The sequence below is a fragment of the Durio zibethinus genome, chromosome 9 (assembly GCF_047325235.1).
Source record: "Durio zibethinus cultivar Kanyao isolate XHJ-2024 chromosome 9, ASM4732523v1, whole genome shotgun sequence".
NCBI lineage: Eukaryota > Viridiplantae > Streptophyta > Magnoliopsida > Malvales > Malvaceae > Durio > Durio zibethinus.
Genome location: NC_143170.1, coordinates 11,981,513 through 11,990,489, shown reverse-complemented (window position 1 = coordinate 11,990,489; position 8,977 = coordinate 11,981,513). Strand labels below are relative to the sequence as shown.

The window sequence follows — 8,977 nt, the reverse complement described above, 5'->3', positions numbered from 1 at the left end:
ACATCAAATTTATAAAAAATTAAAAATTTTATAAAATATATTAAAATTAAAAACTTAATTAAATTTCATGAAAATCAAGTAAAAACAAATTAGAAAATTTCATGTTAGAGATTTAAGATTTATTTAGTACAATAACAATTAGAAAATTAAATCTAATTAATCAAATCTAAAAAAAAAACTAAAAAAGAAAATTACAGAGAAAAGAAAGTAATTTCTCTACATTTTATTTTACCAATATACATTTTTATAAAAGGTATAATGAACATAACAAGAGAAGCAACAAACTTTTAAATTTGAGGAGCCTGTAGAAATACCCACATCATCGGTTCTGTAGCCTTTAGGTGGCATTTATTGCCTACATCTTCCTTCATGTTGGAGTTTCTTTAATAGTTCGAGCTGTTAATTATATGAATAAAAGTATAAGGAAAAAATAACTTGAGTCCTATGAATGAAATGGAAGGCATTAATGATTACAAAACGCAAAATGATAAGATAATTCATAAGGTAGACTAACACATTAAAACTTAGCGAGCAAAGAGTTGGATTTTACCCTTTGTATGAGGATCTAACTTGCTTGACACAAGATAGAGAGTTCATGTAGCAAAATAAAAGAAAACACCTATAGTTTAGGTTGAAAGTAGTTGTTAGAAAGTAGAGATGCTGAAAAGGTGGTTGCTAAGTCAAGATGGGATTGAAACTCAGGAAAGAAAGTGAGAGAAGGAAAAACATCATTGTAGGTAGGGGGAAGGGAATATATCACCTACAATTATTGTAATGTAATTAATCAATTATACTTCAGAATTGTATAGAGTTCATACAAAAATTATGTAGAACATATACTTTTAAGCGATAAACCCTTACATAATTTTTTGTTGTGATTGGCTAATTGTAAGGATGTAGTTAAAAAAATTATAGGTGAAATGCTTTCAGGAGACTTAAAAGATTGAGAAAAAAAAACATGATGGGTCTAGTGTTTTTAATTTAAGTATATATATATATATTAAGGTAAAATCACAATTTTTAATTACAACAACAACAAACTAAGTCTTATAACTCATAACTTTGGGAACGACTATATGAAAGGAAAAAGAAAAAGAATCAAGTTAGGTCATAGTTTTAAAACTTCTTATGCTACTCATTTCTATCATCAACAACCTTTTCATCTATTTTCTTAACCCTTGTATAATTTCTTATTACTTGCATCCATGTTGTTCATAGTCTAACTCTAGAAGTTTTAGGCTCTCCCAAATCTAGAAGCTCATTTCTCCTAACTTGTGCATAGATAGGCCTACATTTCACATATTCAAACCATTCTAAATGATTGCCTCTCATCTTTTCCTCAATTTGGACTATGCCTAATTTTCTCGAATATTTTCATTTTTAATTTTATCTCTTCTAGTCTTACCATACATCTATCTAAGTATCTTCATTTCAGCTACATTTATTTTCTCCTAATGTTGTTTCTTAACAGCCTAACACTCAGTCTCATATCATAATGTAGGCCTTGTTTTATTCAACTGTGCTTTAAACTTTAAAGGCATGTTGCAATCTCAAAACAACCTGACATATTTCACCTCCTAATCCATCTTGCTAAATCTTATAATTTACATCATTTTCTATCTTAGCATCATTATGAATAATTGATCCCAAATATTGAAAATGACTACTCTTTGGTACTATATCACCATCCAACTTAATCACACTAGCACTCATTTCCTTAAGACTACTAAACTTACAACATATATTCAGTTTTAGATTTACTCAATTTAAAGTGTTGAGACTCTAGTATATGCCACCATAATTCTAATTTCACATTAAGATTTTAACTAGTTTCAACAACTAAAACTATACCATCCGTAAATAACATACACCAAGGATCTTGGATATGTTTAGTGGACTCATCCATAACTAATGCCAAAAGAAATAGACTTGGTGTTGATCATTGGTGCAATCCTGAGGTAATGGAAAAGCTATCAGTCAAGCCCTCAAATGTCCTCACATTCGTTACAACTCCATCATGTATATATTTAACTATGTTAAAGTACTTTAAGGGAACTCTTTTTCGTTGAGAATTTGTAAGTGCACACATTGTATAAGTAGTAAATTAAGATCATTCCTATGAGGATTATAAATAGAGTTAGTACTAAGTACCAAAATTATAATACCTTAATTAGATTTAGACAAATTGAAGCTAATATGCAAGAACTAAATTAAATTACTTAACTGATCAAAACAAGAAACTATCTTATGCAATAAACTAAATTATACAAGCTTGAACTAAAATTAACATGTAAGAATTGAAACAGCAACTTAACTGAACAAATAAACATGTAACGATATAGGTTAAACTTAAAACAAAATGTAACTAAAATAAATTAACCAAAACGGAATGGAAATTAAACTTAACTAACATGCAATGACATAATCAACTTAACTTAAACTTAAATCTACAAAGATGAGAATTGAATTAAACCAATTAATCCAAGAACATGCAATTATTCATAATTTTTAATTAAATAATTTAAACATGCAAGAACTAAGCTTGAATAAACAATTAGAAACTAGATAACCTTCATGACATGCAATCTAATCAAATTAAGAGGGATTAAACTTAAGAATAGCAAGTCAACCTAGAATCTAATTAACTAAACTTAAATAGCATACAAACCAAATTAACTTAGCCAATTTAAGCATGTAAACAGAAAATTAAAGCATTAACAGAACTTAAAGAGCATGAATCACATAAATCCAACTATAACTTAAATAGAAAATGTAATTTATGATGAATAAGAAAGCAATAACTAAATTTAAAGTAAGCTTGAATGAAATTGAGCAAAATAGAAACTTAAACTAACTTAAAAAGTAAAATCAAACTTGAATAAAATGAAATTAAAGTAAAGAAAACTTAAGAACTTGAAAACATAAAAGAAAGCTCTAAATAACTAAGGTTGGTCTATCACCCCAACCAAAACTGATTTAATGAAAACTAAAAAGAACTTAAAAAACTAAAGCACAATGAAAGACAACTAAAGAGTAAGGACTGGTCTATCATCCTAAGTTCATGCTTTTTTCTCTCTTTAAATGTAGCTATTTATACAAAAAAGATTACATAAAAACCCTAGACTAATGACCAGCAGACTTGATCTTGATTTCCTAGAATGATTAAATTCAACCAAGATTGATTCTATCTTGCAAAAGTTTTCTTGACTTGAATCTTTGTTGTGTTGATCTACTTGGTTTTCTCTAATGTATGTAAACTAAATCTTGGGATGATTAGGTGTTGATGATAGCCTATTTTCGTAATAACTGCAAGTGCACAGATCGATCAAGAAATAAAATGATAAGTATTCAAGTATTGTCTTCCATAGGATTATGGATTATAATGTTGGGTGGATTCAAGTACCAATAGTGAAAATCTAATCTTTTTTATTTAAACAAATGAATACTAGAGTGTTTTGCAAAACAAATTAAGAAAGTAATGTAGGGAGTATTATAGGCTTAGATCTTTTCTCCACCAACTATCACTTGGCAAGTTAAAAAAGTGTGGTCGAATATAAATAAAAGAAATAAATATTGCTTTTGAAAATAGGAAAGAATAAGTGAAGCTTGAAGCTTTTAAAACATAAATCAAGAATGCATAAACCAAAACTTAAATGAAAGAAGTGTGAAACCTAAACTTGAGTAAAAGAGAACATGATTACTGAAACTTGTAAAGCATAAAAGAGTTGTAGCATAAACAAATAAAAGAGAAATTAGATCTTAAATAGAAATAAAACTTGTATTAAAGGGAGAGTTTAAGAAAATAATTTGTCATAATGTATAAATTTGTGGACTTATCGTTAGACATAGATTTAAGGAGTCACTACTAATCTTTTTTGTTTAGGTGTAATTGGTCACCTAGTTAAATCTATCCCATTTTAAAAAGGAGTCTCAAGCTTGACTTAGGTATCTTTAAGTAGTAGATTTTAGTCTATAAAACTAGATTTATGTTAGGAAGTGTGGTTACGCATGAGAAAGGTTATAGCACCCTCATAGCATCTATCTAAAGGATGATACCAGTTTGATTTCAAGTTATCCAAGCTTTAAAACATCTTTATAGTTTACCAAAAATTTAATTATTAGAAATTGATCTTAAAATTGCTCCAATAGTTTGGTAGCAATTTAAGATAATTTCTTCACTTCAAGAGTATTCATGGAAACTAGTGTCTCAATCTTAATAAGCTCCATCATTAGATTCATTAATATATTTTATTTAGAAAGTAATTAGTAAAATTTTTCAATAGTTTGGTAAGATTTTACTTCGATGCACATCCCCTAATAGTTTGGTGGATTTTATTTGAAAACCCATTTATAAAATCTTTTTTCAGAAATCTCACTAAATTTTTCAACAGTTTGGTAAGATTTAATTCAAAATTTAAATCCTCTAATAATTTGGTAGGATTGAAAATTTTTTATTATTTTTTTTACAAAAAAAATTTATTAAGTTCTTCAACAGTTTGGTGTAACTTAATTTAGGATTTATATCCTTCAATAGTTTAATAGGATTGAAATTTTTTATTTTATCAAAAAAATATTAAAAATTCTTCAATAATTTGATAAATTTATAAAAAATTAAACCCACGAAAATCCTCCAATAATTTGGTAGGACTCATAAATTTATTTTGAAAACCCTTTTTTTTTAGAAAAATAAATTAAAATAAAAAAAATTTGAAATCAAATAATTTAATAAAAAAAATTAAAAAATTACCAAAGGAATTGATGGCACCTCTACTTGAGTAGTAATGGCTCAACTGTAGGAAGGAAAATTGGTTGGAATGGCTTAAAATCACAGGTTGGCTTAACTTGAGCACTGGCTTCAGAGAACCAGGTTATGTATTAAAAGTCGAGTCGAATACGAGTTTACACATGGATCATACTTGGGTTCACATGGATCCTAACTCTTCTTAAACGATGTCATTCTTGTCATTATGTTAAAGCAAAAAATCTTTTGCTTTCTTCATAACAGCCTAAGCCTTTCCCTTTCTATACCTTTTATCTTTCTACCTTCTTCCTAGGTTCTCAATTGAAAAAATTAAAGGTTTCCAAAAATTAGCCAACTAACCCAGATTTTGATGCTAGAAAATTTAACTTGAAAAGAAAGGATAATAATAATAAAAAAAAGACTTATTGGCTTATTATGTTGCTAAATAAACAAAAAAGAGGGAATAATATAATAAGCTAAAAATATAGGTACTTGGATGCATCATAACAGAGTAGCTTGATAAAGGCTCAAACGATTTAAAGAATTGCCTAGATCATCACTTAAGTCAAATACAATCTAGGATTTTGCTTCGAGGATTGAGTAGGTGAATTCTAGAGTACTTATTCAAATCATCAAATTTCATGTAAATCCATATCTCATAAAATTTTCGTAAGAATCATAACATTTCATATAAAAAGAATAAGAGCATTCGTACAAATATCATATCCAAAGAAAAGCATGCTTAAGAATTTCTTTCAAGTTTCACCATATTTATAATCAAACTTCATATCATACTTAAGTCAATCTTGAAAATTTATGCCAAATCAACTAAGTGTGCATATCAATGAAATCTTAGCAAGTTAATTTGGTTTGAAAGCCAAAATGGCTTAAAATTTTGAAAACATTCAAAAATCATTTTAAGTTCATAAAGTATTCTTTTTCCCCTACACTTAAGTTGAACAACGTATTAAAATAGAAAACAAAGGAAAAAGAAATACTCCTTAAATTTACTTTAAGGTAGAATCTTCACTTGTATAAGGCATCCTCCTTGTTTCACTTCATCCCTAAAAAATGAACTCAAAACACAAAAGAAAAAAAAAACATACTTATCCTAATAAGAATAAAGAAAACATAAACTATGAAAATAAAATTAGGGTTGCCTCCAAAATAGTGCTAGTTTTGGTCAAGCTTAACCATTCCTAAATCTATGGCTCATTTTATCCCCTTAGGAGGGAGTTTGTCTTGTTGCCTCATTCTTTGAAGAATGACATAAAGAAAATTGGTCTTAGGAGGAGTATTAATTCTCATAGTACGAATAACATAAGCAAAGCTTGAGTTCATCATTTGTTTGGCAATATTGGAGTTAAGGGTTGCCTAGTGGTTTTGTATTAGAAGATCATGAGGTTTATCAAATTCCTTAAGGTTTTCCTTTACCTTGATTTCATGTACATCATCTTCGTATCTAAGAACACCATACCCTCTAGTCACAAACTGTAGCTTTTTATTTTTAATCTAAAGATTATGTTAGAGTTGTATACATCTATTAAAGCTTTGATAGTCAATAGAAAAGGTCTCCCTAACAGTAATAGAGATTTATCATCCTTTATGTCTAAAACAGCAAAGTCTACAGGGACTGCATACTTACTAACTTTCACAAGCACATTTTTTAACATCCATTGTGGTAGCTTGGTAGACTGGTCCACAAATTTTTGGTTGAATGTTACAAGCTGCAACTCTCCACACCCTAGTTGTATACAAGCATTTAAAGGCATTAGGTTTATGCTAAAGCCAAGATCACAAAAAGCATCATCAAATTTTAAATTTCTAATTTTGCAAGAAATAATAAAACTCCCTAGATTTTTTACTTTTTGGGTAGTAGTTATTGAAGTCAAAGGTTACAACCTTTAAAAAATGTAGCATTTTTCAATTCTTTATGTAGCTTCTTTTGAATAGGCCTTGGGAAAAGTGGTGTTATGTTGAAACATTGCTTATACATTCATGTAGTCGTCTTTAGCTTTGCTTGAATTTTTTGATCTACTTCCTCTTAACTTACTTCTTTTTGGACTATCTTTTCAAATTCAAGTTGAATGTTTTCTAATAATGCTCTTTTTGCTTGTAATAGCATTTGCCCTTCTTTAGCAAATCATTCAGTATATTCTTCAATATCTTTTTCATATTTCATCTCAACATTTTTTTCTTTAAGGTCTTCCTCATAGGGTTCAATGTCTTCATGGGCCTCTAATGCCATAGGGTCAAACCCTTAAAATTTTTTTTTTCAAATCTTAAAAGTTCTTCATCTTCTAATATATCCTATTTTCTCACAAAATTTACCTCAAGTTTTTTTACAAAATTGGAAAGGTTTACCACTATAGGTTTATCTATGAAATCATCTTTTTCATCTGAGTCCTTTATCTAAACATCTTTTAATGAATAAATATACAACCTTCTTTGCTTTATCTTTTGAGGTTGGATTAGTAATGTTGGGTAAGGTACCTTCAAAGTAATTGGCTATAGCTTAGGCTAGTTGACCTATCTAATCTTTAAGGGTTTTTTATTGATGCAACTTGGCTTTGGATATTGGCATTGTTGGCTTGCATTGATTAGGTCAACATATATTCAAAACTAGGTTTTTTTTTCTTGGGGTGGATTGTAAGTTGGTGGATTAGGGTAAAAGTTATTATTTTGGTTATTAGTGGATTGGTGGTTTAATTGGTTTCAAGAAAAATTAAGATGGTTTCACCATCTAGGGTTGAAGGTGTTGCTATATGGATTGTAGTTGGGCTTAGATTATTGGAGAAATTGGACAAGTTCTATCTTAAATTGACATCTTTCACTGGAATGAGGTTCTTCATATATATCATAAGAGATAAAGAGACTCTGGATTGCATTCACATGGTTGGATTGAGGTTGGGCTCCTAAGGCTTTTACCTTTTTGGTTAAGAAGGCTAATTGGGAGTTTATGGAAGTGATTGCATCAATCTCAAATAAACTAGCAATTTTTTACTTACCTTTCTCTCCATGCCCTATTGATAGTTGTTAGCAGCCATTTCCTCAATTAACTCATTGGCTTTCTCAAAAGTTTTACTTATAATTGCCCCTTCAATAGCTAAGTTTAAAGTGGTTCTCATAGGTGGGTGAGACCATTATAGAAAATTTGAATTTAAAGCCATTGGGGTAGTCCATGATGTGAGCACTTCCTTAGCAACTCCTTGAATCTTTCCCATGCATCATATAGTGTTTCACCATCTATTTGTAGAAATGTAGTGATTTCATTTCTTAACTTGGTTGTTTTGACTGGTGGGAAGAATTTCACTAAAAAATTTTATACCAAATCATCCTATGTTGTAATAGAGCCAGGTGATAATGATGTCAACTAGCTTTTTGCCTTATCCCAAAGAGAAAAAGGAAAAAGTCTTAGTCTAATAGTATCAACAAAAACACCATTATAGTAAAAAGTATTACATAATTCAAGAAAATTAGAAAGATGAAGGTTAAGATCATTGTTTGGTAGTCCTTTAAACTACATAAAAGTTTGAATCATTTATATTATTGAAGGCTTGATCTCAAAGTTGTTTGCTTGAATAGTTGGCCTTCTAATGGATGGTTGAAAACCATCAAAATTAGGAACTGCATAATCTTTCAAAGTTCTTTAAGCTTCATTTTTTGCATTGGCCATTGGTGTTAGTGCAAGTGGTGTTCATTATTCTTTTGTTTTTCTTCTAAACCACTTTTAGATATATGCATGCAAACAAGAAAAAATCAAAGAAAAATAAAAGCAAATAAAAGTAAAAGAATTTAGATTACAAAAGTTTAAGAAATCTTTATTGATATTGAAAACATTACTATAATCCTTGACAACGGTGCTAAAAATTTGATTAGTACTTTTTGTATAGCTTGCAAGTGCACAGATTAAGTAATAATATGGAATATTCCAGTATTGTCTCCTAAATGATTATAGATTGTAAATGTTGGGTTGCTCTCAATTACTAGAGTTGAAACCGTAAAATCTTATATCTAAACAAATGAATTTAGGATTGATTGCAAAATAAGGAAAATAGAAGAATAATGTAGGCTTAGATCTTAACCTCACCATCTATCACTTGGGAAGTATAAAAGTGTATCCAAAAACTAGATCTAAAAGAAATAAATTTGCAAACTTGAAAACAAAAAAAAATTGAGAATGCCGAATGCTTGTAGTAGAAAAGAGTAGACTTGAATCAATGATTGCATAAAACT

General features: G+C 29.0%; 1 non-coding gene across 1 annotated transcript; it reads left to right on the top strand.

Annotated features, from left to right (window-relative positions):
- The first annotated feature begins 7,917 nt into the window (after positions 1-7,917).
- LOC149516806 (small nucleolar RNA R71) lies at positions 7,918-8,024 on the top strand. The gene has a single exon (XR_016345446.1). It is a non-coding gene; the product is annotated as a small nucleolar RNA R71 (small nucleolar RNA).
- Positions 8,025-8,977: the final 953 nt, after the last annotated feature.